The sequence below is a fragment of the Eptatretus burgeri genome, chromosome 6 (genome assembly GCF_056783735.1).
Source record: "Eptatretus burgeri isolate ZD-2024b chromosome 6, Ebu_testis_v1, whole genome shotgun sequence".
NCBI lineage: Eukaryota > Metazoa > Chordata > Myxini > Myxiniformes > Myxinidae > Eptatretus > Eptatretus burgeri.
The window spans coordinates 85,097,388-85,115,224 of NC_140966.1; the positions used below are offsets into that span (position 1 = coordinate 85,097,388).

The following is a 17,837-nucleotide window of genomic DNA, read 5'->3' on the forward strand; positions in this document are numbered from 1 at the left end:
GGAGCGCTTAGCAGTGGGTGCCTTGTACATAACATGCCAGTTGATCGAAGTAGAATGAGTGGTCTGAAGCATTCTCCCCCAATGTGCTTGTGGTTCCGCAGGTCTATCGGGAACAAGGGTTTTAACACACAAAGCGTAAACAGAAGATTTTTCCATCAATTTAAAGGAGGTGAAACCTTGAAAATGAAGCAAAAGCTCTGGAAAGGGATGTAGGGATAAAGAAAGGTTAGCTTCCACCTGTGGAATCCATTTCAGATTAGTTTGCTTGAAAAAGCGCAGAATCACAGAAAAGATTCTCCCAATAATTCGAATGGACCTCACTCCAGTGGCCACAGCGACGTCAGCAGCTGGCTTCCACTTATAAGGAGAAGGAGTTCTGAGATCTTTTACCTTCGTACATCCAGCATCAATAAACTTCTGCACAAGAATATAATTGCTGCAGACCCCTTCAAAAATGGGGTTTAAAAAGATAGGCTCATTTAAAAACATTTCCAGGGAGTAGTCATTGTTATTTCGGCAAACAGTGACTGCCTGCCATGCCTTCAGCATGCTTCTATAAAACAGGGGGACTGATGCTATATCAACTTTCTTGGTGTCAATAAGGAACAGTTGCTGATCGTAGCCGAGTTTCCCCGCCTGCCGAAGCAGGCAGTGAGCCAAGGCCTTCCACGAGACGTCCGTGTACAGCAGTCTGCGAAGCGAAAGGAGGCGAAAAGCCATCACCTTGCTGGTAATAGCAATCAGCCCCTGTCCTCCTTCAGCAACAGGCAAGTTTAACACACCAGGTTGGAGCCAATGCTTTCCTCCCCAAAAGAAGTCAATAAGAATTGATTGTAATTTTTTAAGAAACAAATCTGGGGGCTGCAGTGCTATAAAAACGTGCCAAAGCATTGATGCTGCAAGGTTGTTGATAACAAGGGTTCGGCCCCGATAGGAGAGTTGACAAAGTAAGCCCTTCCACTTTCGTAAACGTCTCTCAGTTTTAATTATTAGAGATTCCCAGTTTTTTAAAATGAAGTTCTCAGTTCCAAGAAAGACGCCTAGGTAAAGAATTCCATCCCTTTCCCATTTAAGTTTCTCGGGAAGAGTCGGAGGAATAGCGCCATTTTGTGGACCAAGATGGAGAGCTCTGCTTTTTCCCCAGTTCACTTTTGTGGAACTTGCCAAACCAAATTCATGAATGCAACGGACCAAGGCTGAGACGTCCTCATTCGAGCGAACGATTGCACAAAGATCATCTGCATAAGCAATCACTTTAAACGGGTTCGCCATTGGTTGAGGAAGGAAACCAAGAAGACGTGCACGCAACCGAACGAGCAAAGGCTCAATCGCAAGAGAGTACAGGAGGCCAGAAAGAGGGCACCCTTGACGAATGCCTCTATTAACCGGGAAAGGGAGACATAAAATGTTGTTAACCTTTAAGAGACTAAAAGTGTTGTTATACAGTAACTGCACATGAGAGATAAAATTTTCCCCAAAACCAAACCCCCGTAAAACAGAGAAAAGATAAAAATGATCAATGGTATCAAAGGCCTTTTCTTGATCTAAGAACACCAACCCGACATTTCTTTGCTCAAGAGAACAGATGTCAATTATATCACGCACAATAAAGATACTGTCATGAATTGTCCTCTTCGGGACACAGTAAGACTGATCTGGGTGTACGATCTCCTCGATTATGGCTTTAAGGCGGTTGGCAAGGGCCTTGGAAAATATTTTGTAGTCTGCACAGAGTAATGAGATGGGACGCCAGTTGTGTGGTTGCTGAAGGTCTCCTTTTTGGGGATAAGGGCGAGGACAGCCCTCCGGCAGCTTAATGGCAGTGAGCCTGATCGTCGACCGTCGATTATAACCTCAAGTAGTTCTGGTCCGAGGAGGTCCCAAAAGGTTTTATAAAATTCCGCAGGAATTCCATCCAGGCCGGAGGCCTTACCCGAGGGTAGAGTTTGAAGAGCAGCTTGGAGTTCCTCCAAAGTTACTTCCTTGTCCATTTGTAGAACTGCAGATTTTGACAAGGTAGGTAAGGAAGAAGTCAGCACTGTTACCATTTTGTTGTCGATTTTCGGAGCACGATAAAGTTCAGTAAAGTAGTGTCTGAGTGAGGCTCTGACATCTTTTTGATTGTGTGTTATCCTTCCTTCCTTTGTCCTTACTGAAGTTATCTGCTGACTTCTCTTTGTTTGATCTTCCAGTCCAAAAAAGAACTTAGAGGAGGTGTCCAGGTAGCACAAATTCTCCAGTCGGAGACGAATCAGCGCTCCTCTGGCTTGCTTTGCACAAAGTCCAGCAAGAAGAGCTTTTTTCTTCGCCAGCAAGAGGTTGGTTCTTTCATGATTTGAGGCCAAGAGGTTGGTCTGCAAATATAATATTTCTTTGGCAAGCAAGGATTGAAGGGCAGAGTCATATTTGGTGTGGTAGGCTCCATATTGTTGGCAAAAGGATCTTATTTGCACTTTGATGTTGTCCCACCATTTTCCAAGGCAGGGGAAGGAAGTTTTACGTTGGAGCAAGGCTCTCCAGAACACACCAAAGGCATCGACAAACAGTTGGTCATCCAAGAGGCTTGCGTTGAAGGTCCAGTAGGCAGCACCACGATTCCGAACTGGTTGGTGAATCCGAAGTGCGACCATGTGATGGTCTGAGAAGCCACTCGGAATAATGTTCATATTGCTCACAACATTTAAAAAGGTACTGTTGATGTAGAAACGGTCCAATCTTGCAAGTGATACGTGGCCTTTTGAACACCGACTCCACGTGTATTGGCGGAGAGAAAGATTGCGGATTCTCCACACATCAACCAGGGAAAACTTGGACAAGGCTCTCAACAAAGGCGCTGTGCTTGCTGGGTGCGGCTCCTCTCCATTACGATCAATGGTGGGGTCCATCGTGCAGTTAAAATCTCCACCCAAGCAGACAAGTCCATCAAAATCAATGTGTACAAGAGACGTTTCTAAGTGTGTGTAAAAGGCGAGTCTCTCCGTGCTATCGCTCGGTGCGTAGACATTCAGTACGGTGTGTTTAAAGCCATTATGTGTGAAGGTGAGTGAAATCAAATACCCTTTGATAATCTCATTAAAAACAACACTGGGACTACAAAAGGAAGGTTGTATATAAACAGCCACCCCAGCCCTTGGGTGTTCCAGACTACTGAAAAACCATTTTCCCCTCATTATCCTTTGCCATTCACTTGCACAAGAGGAGCTGCATCTTGTTTCTTGCAAAAGCAAAACATCAATGTGATTTGTCTCAACAAACTGTTTAACTTCTGCTTTACGGATGGAGGAGCGTCCCCCATTAATATTTAAACTCGCTATAGAGAAGGCCATAGGCTAACATAGAGTTTGGGTGTGTCAAAAACTTAGTCTCTCTGTGTCTGCAGCTCATTCTTTGCTTTGAGGATGCATTTCCGGAGTCGATACACTTGTGATTCCGTCACACCAAGCTGTCCGGCTTTGAGGAGCAAAAGCTTCGCGGAGATTATAAAGCCGGATAAGTCAGGGAAAAAGTTTTTAATTTTAACATGTTTCTTGCGAAAGGTGTCATGAAGAAACTTTATGATATCGGCAGGTGGAACACTGGTAACACTCTCCGAATCTTGGGAAACTGGATCATTCCATGCTTCAGCACTGCCACAAGAAGCAAGTGATGAGTCCTCGTCCGAATCATAATCCGAGTACTGATTGGTGTCCATTACATTATCGTTATGCTCCAAAGATGGAGCTGATGGTTTAACAAGGGAAGCCTCACATTCCGCTTCCAAAGGGGGAGAAGGAGTCGGAGGAGTCGGGGAAGGAAGAGTGGAGGGAGGAGGAGTGGGGGGAGGAGGAGTGGGGGGAGGAGGAGTGGGGGGAGGTGGAGTAGGGGGAGGTGGAGTGGGGGAGGTGGAATAGGGGGAGGTGGAGGGGTGGGAAGAGGAAGAAGATTAGAAGTGGGAGGGGGAGGAGGAGGAGGAGTGGGAGGGTGAAGAAAACGGGGAGGAGGAAGAATACTAATGGAAGGAACGTTATATTCCGCTTGAGATGAACCTGGTGTTTCACTAGTTGAAGCTTTACACCCTGATTCAACCAGGTTTGGAGTAATTGGTGACTTAGAAACGGTACACATTTCACTGTTGGTCTTTACAGGGAGGGGGGTTACAGTGGATTCGGTGTTAATATCCAAGGTGCCTGTGACTATGGGAGTGGTCACGTGTGCTCCCTGCTGCACAAAACCAATCTCCTGCTCATGTTCACCAACCCCACCGACAAAAAAGTCATCATCCTCTGGAGCAATTACATCAAATCGATTTTTCGTTTGAAAAAGAGCATCTATTGTTGCTTCCAAACACGAGTCATTATTCTCGGCAGCCGGCGCCATCTTTTTTGCACAGCTCGCCGTCACATCTTGACTATTGTTATCATTTAAATGCTTCAATTTATGTTTCCTTTTTGAAGGAACAACGGTGAAGCTTTCGTCATCCGCGAGGGGGGGATTTACCTCCACTTTCGACGGCCCAGGCAGATTGTTCGAGTTTGAAGCGTCACCAACGTTCCCAACTCTAGATATACCACTATTCGTCTCAATGGGTTCGACCACACTAGATATTCCACTTAATATATTCTTGGGGCAATCGCTTTTTAAATGTCCCGATTCACCACAGATAAAACAAGTTGTGGTCTCCGTTGCGATATAAATCTGGTAATTGCGGTTTTTATTTTTTAAAGTCATAACTGCATTGAGCGATTGAGCGTTGTTTTTTAGAATGATATAGCAATGACGTCGGAACGACATGATGTGGCGAACCGAAGCGTCAGAGCGGAGACGAAGTGGAATCATGGAGATTCGTGATACAACTGTGCCAAAAACGCTTAATGCAGCTACAATCTCCTCACTCGAGAAGAAGGGCGGGATGTTGGACAGTGTTAATTTTACCGCCATCGTATCGAGATAACTAACGTTAACGAAGACGTCCGGCGGTACGGATAGACCGGTTTCGACCGCCTGAGCCACGTGTCGCTCCTCCGACAAGAAAACCACGACACGTTGGCTCATTTTCGAAGCGGCGAGAACATTCTCGATTCCTACGAGCTCTCCCAGAGCCATCACCACGTTCTCAACACTAACTCCATCAGGTGGAGTAATTGTCACTCCATTTTTCCGAGTGAGTGACTCGTACACACCATTGTGCAAACGTCCGTTTGCCATAGCTTAAAGCAAAAGAAGAGAAGTTTAAGTTTAACAAAGGAAAACCGTCACAAGCAACCAGCAAGTGGGGTCAAATGAAGTATAAGGGAAAGGAAGAGTATAAGGAAGAAGCTAAACCACCGATAAACGGCAGGCCTATGAAAACAAGGCAGATGAAAAAGTAGGCCCAGAAACCCGAAGGTTTCAAGGAAAACCCACAAAGCACCTACCGTGCACGCTCTCCTTCTCTCTCTCGTCTCAGCAGGAAGGGAAACAGGGAAAAAACTCCACAAACACGTACGGGGACACAGAGGGAAACGAAATAGGGACAGGAACAACACGAACACAGCACAGTACTCACAGCTGCACACACAGAGCCGCCATGACGCCACACCCATGCACGACTCACCAACGACCAGCAGGGGGCGAGAGAGAGAGAGAGAGAGAGAGAGAGAGAGAGAGAGAGAGAGAGAGAGAGAGAGAGAGAGAGAGAGAGAGAGAGAGAGAGAGAGAGATAGATAGAGCGACAGAGAGAGATAAACAAAGAGAGAGATAAAGAGATAGAGACAGAGAGAGAAACAAAGACAGAGAGAAACAAAGTCAGAGAAACAAAGAGAGAGAGAGAGAAACAAAGAGAGAGAGAGAGAGAGAGAGAAACAAAGAGAGAGAGAGAGAGAGAGACAGACAGAGACAGACAGAGACAGACAGAGACAGACAGAGACAGACAGAGACAGACAGAGACAGACAGAGACAGACAGAGACAGACAGACAGAGACAGACAGACAGAGACAGACAGACAGACAGAGACAGACAGAGACAGACAGAGACAGACAGACAGAGACAGACAGACAGAGACAGACAGACAGAGACAGACAGACAGAGACAGACAGACAGAGACAGACAGACAGACAGACAGACAGACAGACAGACAGACACAGACAGACAGACAGACAGACAGACAGAGACAGAGACAGACAGAGACAGATAATCATGTTACCATCAAATTTGCTACCATGAGAAGATGACTCAGAAATTGTTTACCTAGTAAATCAACAAAAAAAACCCCAAAACAAACAACAAACAAAAGGAAAAATATGTAACAATGGGACTAAAAAGGTGTCAGGAAGTGGAATCTGTAATAAGTGACCTTTTCATCTTATAGAGCTTGGTCCAGTTATTAGATCAAATGAATCGGACTTCTAAATCCCATTGCTCCTCAAAGTGAAACTTCTATCCCATCACAGCACCAATGATCATAGAGCCTTTCATGGGGATGAACTATTACATTCTTGGTTGTCCTGAGAACAACTACTTCACCAAGAGGAGCTCATATGATTGGGGTCCCACACACCACCCTGTCCCACCTTTTGACAAACACACCCCTCGCACCCCTTTTCAGGGGTTCTTTAAGAACAACAAAAGTAATAATACGAGTAATTGTCAAAATAAGTACGGTAACTTCAAAACCAAAAGAAAGGTTTAAACTAAAAGCAAATACCCAAACATTAAACACTAACCACAAAAGAATCATCCAACCCATCCATCAACCCCCTCTCCCCAAAAGCAAAACAAAAACAAACAAGCAGACACTTCAACAAGTCACCTGAGTGAAGTCTCAAGTCGAGTCTAAAGTCAAGTGGCATGTCATAACGTCATTTAGATCATAGATAGACCTTGGTTACGTGCAAGCCTTCAATACTCAAAAGGTTCACACGAGTCATGAGCTGGTTGTTCATATGAGCTTGATTTTTTTGGGGCATGTGCACTCTATAAAATAAAAATGATAAAGTATAATTGCTTTCATTCAAATTCGTTGACCAGTCTCGGTGGTGTAATTGTTACATTCGGTGACCAAAATGGTGACAATCGGAAACGAAGCTCGGTGACCAAACTTAGTCTTTTGTGTGTCAACTCCAAATATGAAAGGTTGGTGATTCAAATATTTATAAGCAAAGATGATCATCCTCGGAATCGCCGCTATGTGACCGGTAATGAAGTGAAGCAGTGACGCTCAGTCTCGAGGGTGAAATGGTAAGAACGTCCACTCAAAGCTCAACCCATAATGTGTGTGTTTTTGTTTATTTTAGTTCCATTACGAGCCATAAAACACATCGACTTTAAAAAAATAAAAAAGTCAAAAACATGAAACAAGCTAAATGGGTATGAACCGAGCAGCAGCTGCAATAATCCATACGTACCACATACATGCCGACTGAACTCAAGGACAGAGAATCCATGTAATGAAAGATACTACAGCTCCACTTGCTTTTCTCCCCAAATTTACCTCCTTTTAATCTACTTGTTCGGTACCTTCCTACAACGAATATTGCAGCCGACACCGGGGGGGGAGGTCAGAAAGCGTCCATAAATGAAAATATTCAAATACAAGTGTAGCCTTGTTTTGCTCACTGTCAGTGTTACAATCCAGCCATCCATCCATCCTTTGGGACCATACTCTGTGCAAAGCATTGGTGCTGCTTAAGCAGTCTCCTTGGCTATTGGGCACAATCCTGGATGGGTCGCCACTCCGACACAGGATACCAGCAAGCTGGCACTCATTTTGCCGACCTCGGAAGGATGACAAGCTGAGTTAACCCCACTTGGTATTAATTGAACAGCCAAGCAGGTTTTAACTCAGGACTCTGGGATCCCAAAAGCCCCCCCCCCCCCATTCCAGCCATTAAGCCAACACCAGGCATAGAGTTATAATGTATATACTTTAATAAAAAAATGTTAGTTTATGCATTTTTACAACTGTAAACTGTGAAATAAAAACCTCAATTGATATCTAGCAGGAGGTCGGTGATGCTTGCCTATAATCATAAAGCTTCTATTTATTATGAACCTGCGTACGAAGCACAGTCCATTATTGTTTACAATTTGTAAACATACCCTCCTCGTATATACAGTACATACACAAACTATATATATATATATATATATATATATATATATATATATATATATATATATATATATATATATATATATATATATATATATATATATATGAAATCTTTGAGACCTGGGAGCGATTCCAGTCCACCTTCTGAAACCCACATATTGAGATAATGGCAAGCACGCACACACATTAACAGAGCCCTTCCATGATGGTACTCATTCTTATGAAATGAAGTTAAGGAAATAAAATAAAATAAAAACTTCATTTCACAGCCGTTTTGGTTGACGGTATATTAACCGACAGCTCAGGTAGTTATATAAAACCGACAATCCCGTGACAATTACTTTCCCCTTCATGGCTGGATGTTTGATCACACATTCTTCAGCCTCCTGTCATCACATGATGCCCTTATCCCCACGATGTAACATGAGGAAAGGTGATCTCCCTCATGAAGTGTGCTTGGCATGTTCTCTAGTGGGTCATCAAAACAATTACAAATTCAAATTCATTCATTAATATTATTTTCATATTAAAATAAAAAAATTGGTGTGAACCACAACAGTAAGCATCAGATACCAGGCTATTTGGAATTTCCCCAAATAAACCCAAATAGTTAATTTTAACAGCCAATTGTTAATATGCAGTACAACGGCCTCGTAATTCACTAACCATTACGGTCAAATAATATTTTATCCCAGCTATGCAAAGCAGGCAAGGTAATCATTTTCCAAAGCTGCTACCATGATGCAGGTCAAAGGGTAGCGGTTACCATAGAAACCCATGGGGGGGGGGGAGAAATGATTTATCTCCAATGCTAACGGAAGAGGAGAAACATTAACAAGAAAACCCAGTGCTTTGGGTTATTGAGCTGGTGCTCTTTGGGGCTAATCGAACAGCTGAGGTTAGTGCTTTGCTCGATGAGCTGAGCTAACATTTCATTACCAAAAAAAGCCAAAAAAACAACAACAAATCTTTCATGCTCCGAACGCCCCCATTGCGATGTCAGCAATGTACCTGTTACAAGAAGAAGAAAAACAATTGCATTACCCAATCAGTGAGAAACAAAAGGAGTTTCCACATTTTTCTGTTGCTAATGAAGGCAAAGAATAAAATAAAGCTGCTCAAAAGGATGTATGGTGATCACTGTAGCTATATTGTGGGACGAACACCAACAGCAATATGGGCAACTGAAAGACTTGCATCTTTCCACTCATTTTATTCCATTGCCATCAGCGTTTGCAGAAACAAAGGCAGTTGCAGGAAAAGCCAGTGTGCTGGTAATTCATGCAAACCGCAGCACTAATGAGAATGCCGGCTAAACATTTCATAAACAAAGTAATGGAATCGATCATTGCAGCGGAACTCAAGGCATTGCTACAACTCTGATCTCCGACCCTCAGTTTGGCTTCCACCCAACACATTTCACCTTCGATATGCTGCTTCTTGGGTGTCAACAACAGATGGATGCAGTCTCAAACAGCAAGTCAATACTGAACCACTTGACATCTCTCTTGCATTCAATTCTGACAACCCACCACAATTTCCAAACCGTCAATGAAATGTGTCCATGTGGTTCCCTCCTGACTGGCCATCACATTTCCTGTGCACTTGCTTTGGTTTCCATGCTGGACCTCTATATACTGGTGTCCCTCAAGATGTACATGTTCTGGGATCGATCCTGTTCTTGATGTATGTGAGCAACACATCTTCATCCTGGAAAATCCTTTGCCTCACTTTGAAGATGACCACCCTGTGCAGGATATTTCCACAATCCTCTGCCACAGACAAGGTTATAGCAGCATCCTTCTGCTGATCTGCATTTAAAAAAAAAAAATCAGCAACTGGTCATCTACTTGGAACATGTCTTTGTGCAAGACCGACATTCAAACTCCCTCCATACAGACCAGGACACTTACCCCACCCCTATCCACAGCCTCAATACATTTCTGTGCTCAAGTTCTGGAGCTCAGCTCTAGGACCTCCTCATAAGCAATAACCAGTTTTTGGCAGATCACATCTCAAAGCTGGCTGCCACAATGGCATTCTCTACAGGGCCACATCAGTCCTTAGCATACACTTGTCTACAAAGCCTTCATCTGGAATGTCATGCAATAAGGCTCCCCACTGTGGCCTGGTGCTGCTACTCCCCCAAGCTTCCTCCCTTGAGGCACTGGAATCCAAGGCCATCAGTTTCAATTTAACCTCACATTAGGAAGCAGTCTCATCGTCTGCTTCTTGGTCACCATCGGCAATTTAGTGGCCTTGCAGTGCAGTACCGAGTCTATTGTGGTCCTGTTTCTCTTGTCCTTTCACATGTCTGTCCAGACCTTGCTTCTCCAAGTCACACACATTCAGCCAGAAACCCTTTCCTCACGATGCTCATCTCCTATTTTTTCACAACCCACTTTTCTCACCTGGAGAACTGCCTTCTTGAGTCTATTAGCTCCAGCTCTTCCCGATACGATTTCAACTCTGCTGCCTCACCATCACCTCAATATCCCTCCAATTTCCACGACTGAGTTTTACTACACCCACCGTGATCCTGTTCTTCCCATTACAATTCCTCTCCTTGTGCCATGAGGCATCCATTCATCCCATTTTATTTGTTGATCCAAACCCTCCTCTCATCCTGCTGTTCATGCATGAAGAGCCTTGATGGAGCACCATGGAGTACACTTGCATTTAATAAATAAATAAATAAAATTAACTTCTACATGAAAAAAAAAACATCATTTCTGCTTTTGTGTCAACTCAAACCATCCAATAACTAGAACAATTGTAAAAATGAAGTGTGGGTCTTTGACTCAAATATTTATTTAAAACAGAAACAAAAGGAACTTCAACACCAGAGGGGGACATTTGGTCCATCAAGCCTATGCTATAAAAACACCGCATTAATTCAATTTTAGTTTATCAACTTAAATTCAATGAGGAGTATGTATGGGGGTAGGGGAGTGAGGATGAGAACAATGGGGCAGACATCATCACCACAGTGTTATATATATATATTAATTATAATTATTATATATAGAAAATCTTATAATATGCAAAAGCTTCTTCAAAAAATAATATTTAAAATTAAACAAGAGATCCAAAGTATCTTCAGTGTGTCCAAGGTGAGGCATCAAGGTTACAGCCATGTTGCCTACAGGTAGCTCAAAAATTTCCCTGTCAACAGGGTGATGCTGCTTAGCCATCCCACTTGTAGGCAGTTTCACTTTAATCTCCCTCAACCCATCTTGAAGGAGTGTTGGTGAGGCTACTTGCTCTTGGAACATGGCCAAGCGATGTCTGTAATCCCCTGCGACAGTGTGGCCAAAATATGGTTTTGAACTACATTGTGTTGTTGTTTCAGATCGAGGTGGGTCAAAGCTTCTGCAGAAAGTACAGAAGATCTCCAAGTCTTCAGGGACACTTGAACCTCAGGACGAGTATCCTTTACAACTCATCCATACATCCATAACAGTTATACTGAAGAGTTCTATCTTGATTGCTCTTTGATTATTCTTCTCAATAAGATCTGACAAAATTTACCAAAGCCATAACAAAGAGCCCTTTTCCTTTTTAGCTCGCCTGTTCGAAGAACAGAGAGCTATAGCGATACCCCCAGCGTGAGCATCAGCGTCAGTGTGAACGTGAAAATGTTAAAGTTTTTGGTGCAAGTTATTTTTTCCTTTCTAATGTTTTTATCGACCACACTATTTTTTTATACGCCCAATATACATATATACATACATATATATATATATATATATATATATATATATATATATATATATATATATATATATATATATATATATATATCGGGGCGTATTATGTGATGCCTGTCGTCCGTCCGTCTGTCTGTCTGTCTGTCTGTCTGTTCCTCTCCGCACTCTAACTCCCAAAGTTTTCAACTTTCACGTTTCATATTTGGTGCATAGGTACAGACTGTGGAGACGGTGTGTCGCGACATACGTTCGTCATCTAAAGTGGTTGCCATGGCAACCAGGATGCTGTTTTCCATCCGTTCCTGTCCGCACTCTAACTCCCAAAGTTTTCAACTTTCACGTTTCATATTTGGTACATAGGTACAGACTGTGGAGATGGTGTGTCGCGACATATGTTCGTCATCTAAAGTTGTTGCCATGGCAACCAGGATGCTGTTTTCCATGTAGTAGCACAATTCTGTATATACCTTCTTGTTCGGGCGTATATTGTGCTCACTTGTGCTCTTGTTACTGATTGCAATATACAAATACATATATTGCTTTATAATTATACTTCACTGCAATGCTTTATAAAAAAATATTAATTATTAGACTAGTCTTTTAAAAATGATAAATGTATAAACAGGTGAGCATTGGGTGGCTTTGACACTAACTCTGGTTAATTCTATGGTCAGTCTTCCATCTTCAGTTACAGGAGGCAAATCATTTGAACAAAATAAATTACTCTCTGGCAAACAGTAAAACAAGCATACACATGAAAGTTAAACTTCAATTAATCAAAGAAAGAAGAACAAAATTAATTATTAAGTAATTAACTTATAAACGCAACCATTAGACAGGTAATAACCACATATTTAAGACAAATACACTTTCCATGCCAATTAGAGTGCATGAACGATCTGTACACCCACAAATTATAGACCTATGTGGCAATAGCAGGATTGAGTGGCCATTTCCACGTACATTGTATATGGAAATATAAGGGCAAGTCATCCACGAGTTGCGCATCTGTAATACCGGTATTAAAAATATACATACATATCGAGTGCTTCACTATGCCTTTGGGCTGATGAGAGGGGTGGACCTTGGACTGCACACACACATTTGCCCAAAATTTGACCCTGCTCCACCCCATCTTGCTGAGAGGTGCAGCTTTATGCTTCTAAATGTATATATATATATATATATATATATATATATATATATATATATATATATATATATATATATATATATATATATATATATGCAGATAACATGGTTCACCAGGGCTGTTGCAAGAGAAACAGTTCCCAATAGAGTATGGAATATTTAGGGAGTTTGCTTGGAATGTCCTTTGACAGCATAGTAGGAAAAATAAAATAAAAACCACAGATATTCTGTGGAATGTGAAATGTGACTGTCTTCAACCCCTTTCGTCAAATCCCCCCACATCCCCCTGCCCCAAAAATTCCTCAACCCCTCTTTTCCCAAATCTGTCTATTAATCCCCCCCCCCTCTCTACCTTTCTTATTCAAGTCCTCATTTTCCCCATCCCAACCCTAAGTCCACATAATAGCCATGAACCGTGAAAACTGCCAAGGTTTTTTGGTGAAGTAAATGGACGAAAAGGTAATTATATGTTTGACGGAATTTACTGAATAGCTTGTGGTCGCATTTTATTGTTGTTGTTTACTTCCGGTAGGTGTGTGAACCAGTGACTGAACCTATACACTGCCCATATGAACTCGGCACAAAAATGCACATTGCTCGAAATTTCATGATATTGATATTTTAGACTTCCGCATGCACTCTGGACTCAAGTGATCTTAAATGAGGCATCATTTCATCATTTAGCATTATATGAGCTTTGGTTAAAATGTTTACCCTGTTCAGACACAATTGTGCTATATATATATATATATATATATATATATATATATATATATATATATATATATATATATATATATATATATATATATATATATATATATATATATATATATATATACATATATATATATATATTGTTACGAATTCTGGCCCGCCTGGCGTGCAAGCGATTGCGTAACTCCAATCGCAACCGCGTCGCCCTCCGGACGGACAATTCAGTCGTGACCCTCCTGGAACTACCGCCAGGAGCCAGTCACGGGTGGGGGGTTTAACCTCACCACGATCGTGCCAATTACCCACCCACACAGGATAGGGTTGCTCGCCAAATTCGACTTACCTAAGTACCTACGCGAGTAGTCAACCGGGCGATCGTACTGCTTAAGCGGTCCATTCCGTGCTACAGTGATAACCGAGCGGTGTTATCGCCGACCTCGACGGATCAGATCCTCTTCTTTACACGGGTGTTCAAAACCCACTACTAATTTATTCCGCGATTCAAGATGGCACTTTCAAAAGGGAAAAAGATGACGAACGGGATACATTTCACACAAGGACATTTATTATAACACACACGTATTCAGAAGCAAGGCAGTCATGCAATGTACAAGAAACAAATAGAAAGCGTTACCACCGAATACGAGCAATGTACAGTCACTTACACAGGTTTACTTATAGGGACACGGCACCACAGCAGTCATACAAAAGCAAAGAAAAACCCTCCCCATAGGCAGGGAGGGAGACGGGGTTCGTAAACCTTTATGGCACGGGACCTGGAGGACCGAACGGGTCCCGTGAGACCGAAGGGTCTTACCCGCGCCCTCGTGGTACGACAGTGGGCAGGTCGCGACGTCGACTCCCCACGGCCTTGCGTAGCCGCGCCTGACCTCGGGCCCCTGGCGTGGTCAGCAAGCTCTCTCCGGCGTTGCTGCTGGTGCTTTCATGATCCACGACCAAGCAAGAAAGGACTGAAGGGCAGAAGGGGCTTCAGGACCAGAGAGAGAGTGACGTCGACGACCCAGATAGAGAGAGAGAGAGAGAGAGAGAGAGAGAGAGAGAGAGAGAGAGAGAGAGAGAGAGAGAGAGAGAGAGAGAGAGAGAGAGAGAGAGAGAGAGAGAGAGAGCGAGAGAGCTCGACCCTGGCCACCAAGAGAGAGAGTGAGCTCGACCCTGGCCACCAAGAGAGAGGAGCACTCGACCCCGATAGAGAAAGGATGACGTCGACGACCCAGACAAAAAGAGTGAGCCTCGCGCGCGGTCCGCCTTATATAGCGCGGGGCTCCGGCCTTCGCTCCTCCCCGTTTTAGGCTCCACCTTCCTTCGAGAAGGTTCCCGAAAAGGGGCGTTCCTCATTCCGACTGCGTCACCCCACGCGTCCACCAATCAGAGGCGAGCCACCCCACCCCGCCTCCGTCACACTCCTCGGAGAAACAGGAGGGAAAAATCCGCGCGCCCATCGGAACTCCTCTGGCTTCCTTTTGCGTTCAACGGTTTTCAACGTGGCTTGTTGTTTGCATGGAGGTTTGTTCAAAATAACAAAAGAAAAAGAAAAATGGCTATCTCAAAGAGTCGCAGCTTGGTGAACATGAAGAAATCCCTTTAAACAACGGTGGGGACCTATCGGCACATAAACTTAGCGTCATAACTGATCTAAGAACCCTTTATTGTGTATTGCAAATTTCCACAGCCGTAACAATATATATGTATATATATATATATATATATATATATATATATATATATATATATATATATATATATATAAAAATAAAAAAATGACCATTTTTACAGCCATTTTTCCCTGCTGTGCAGGGGTTTGGCTTTTTCTTGAGGCAATGTTTTATGGCCGGATGCCCTTCCTGACGCCAACCCTGGTCGCCTCTTATGACACACAGGGATATGGTACACCTATTCTAACCGGGGCATACACCGGGACCAGTACACTGGTACTCATTTCGCCGACCTCGGAAGGATGACAGGCTGAGTCAACCCCCTGGTGTTAATTCAGCAGCCAACGGGACTTGAACTCAGGACCCTTGGATCCCAAGCCGCCACCCTAACCACTAAGCCAACACCAGGCTATATATATATATATATATATATATATATATATATATATATATATATATATATATATATATATATATATATATATATATATATATATATATATATATATATATGCACACACACATGCCAAAGTCACACCTTTTGTTTCTCTTCTGACTTCATTTGAACTCTCCGATAGAGATGCTCGGTATACAAATTCTGACCATGGATGTGTAATCTTAGAGTTGTGGACTTGGGATTCCCGGATCCCAAATTCAAATCCCACTCAGGCTGTTGAATTAATACCAGGTGGGGTTGACTCTGCCTGTCATCCTTCCGAGGCCGGCAAAATGAGTGCCAGCTTGCTGGTATCCTGTGTCGGAGTGGCAACCCGTCCAGGATTGTGTCCAATAGCCAAGGAGACTGCTTAGGCTGCACAAATGCTCTGCACAGGTTATGGTCCCAATGGATGGATGGATGTGTAATCAAGTCTGTTGTCTATAAAAGATAGCTGATGAGCTTCTTTTTTTTTTTTCATCTTCGATTTTAAACACTACAAAAAAATTTGACACTATCATTGAGGATTTATTCCAGTTGGAGATTGATGAAGCAGAGAGAAGAAATATTACTATCCCTCTCTTTCCCAATGATGTACAAAACCAGTTATAAGATGCAATATGCACAAGGAATGAACTTGAGGTATAGTTGCAGAGATCACCTGGGCTTAACACCCAAACTTAGATCAAGCCTCCTCATCTAGCCTACAGTACACTGCTGTCCCCTGTCGGCTGATGCCCCCACATCACACCTGTCTCTCCTGGATTGTGCAATTCAAAGCACTCAGCATGATTGGGATTTCCTGTGATGAACAGAAGCACTCGGGCTGTTGTTCTCCCATCGCAGACAAGTTCAGAGTCTCAGCCTTTCTTTTTCACCACCTCTCCTCCTGCTCCGAAACAGCATTTTTGTATTGTTTTATCAACTGGTCCTGAAGCAGGCCAAAATCCCTCAGCTCCTCCAGAATGTTCGTATTCATCCACTCACCTTTATTGGTTTAACTCCCAAAATTCAGGCTGACAGCACATCTCTACTCCTTTGCTTCTCAATTATTCAGTTTGGGGAACCGTCCTCAGAGTCTGTTCAATGTGTTTTCCCTCCTCGGCTTTAAGCAAGCGGTAACTACGAGCTCATGTAAGTGATCTTTTCTACGATGAACCCCACACCCCCAACCACCCCTCCCCTTCCCCCCCCAAAAAAACAACCTATTCTTGCAGGTTACTCCCCTCATATTGTATACACCCATTTCCCCACTATCTGTATATTGCCTTTATGTACTCCGTCACTTAACTCCCCACGAGCCTCGGTTTATATAAACAAAAATAATGATGACATTCCCTTTTGAAGTCAATCAATGATGCCGTTCCTTATATTTAATTATTCTTGGTCTAATCTATGTACTTTTAACAGTTTATTCTCAGATTGATTATTTTATTTTTTTCCTACTGCATCATCTGGCTGCACCTTCTTGGTAATTTGATCAGGTGTGGATATAGTGGTGATGGAAATGCACTTCTTCCTGCCAGCAAGGTTTGTTGCAAACACAAACATGTAACATGTTAATGCTCACAGGCCTGCAACAAAAACAAGGCAGATGGAAATTATGGCTGCAAGAGATATGACTGGAACATATATCATTGATCTTGTTGCATTTTTCGGATGATAAACTTGCTTCCTTCATCACGGTTCTCTCTAGCATCGCAGAGTTTTGTCCTCTTCAGGTTGTCGATTCCCCGATGTTCAACTTCGACTCCGAACCCAATTCACTTGTACCTCTCCATTTCATACGCAGGTTGAGAGATTTCCCTTGGCATGGCGCGTCTTGACATTCTGCGTCCCGAGTGTAAAGCTCGAGATGTGGTAGTGATTTTCGGTTCTCCCTCGCAGAATACTTTGCACTTAAATAGACACAAGAATATAAAAGGAAACAGCCACAAGACAAGGCTGCTCCGTCCATCAACCTCACATCATATAATCAATATATTGAGCTGACAGGTGGCCTAGAGGTACGCACACTCGCCTCTCAGCTGCCTCGCCTGGGTTCAATACCCGACCCAGTTATAAACTGTCATCCCGGTGTT

The 17,837-nt window shown here is 43.0% G+C and overlaps 1 protein-coding gene across 6 annotated transcripts in view; it reads right to left on the minus strand.

Moving 5' to 3' along the window:
* Nucleotides 1–17,837, minus strand: part of LOC147025229 (disabled homolog 1-like) — a 133,259-nt gene that overhangs the window by 109,797 nt on the left and 5,625 nt on the right. The window lies entirely within an intron of this gene.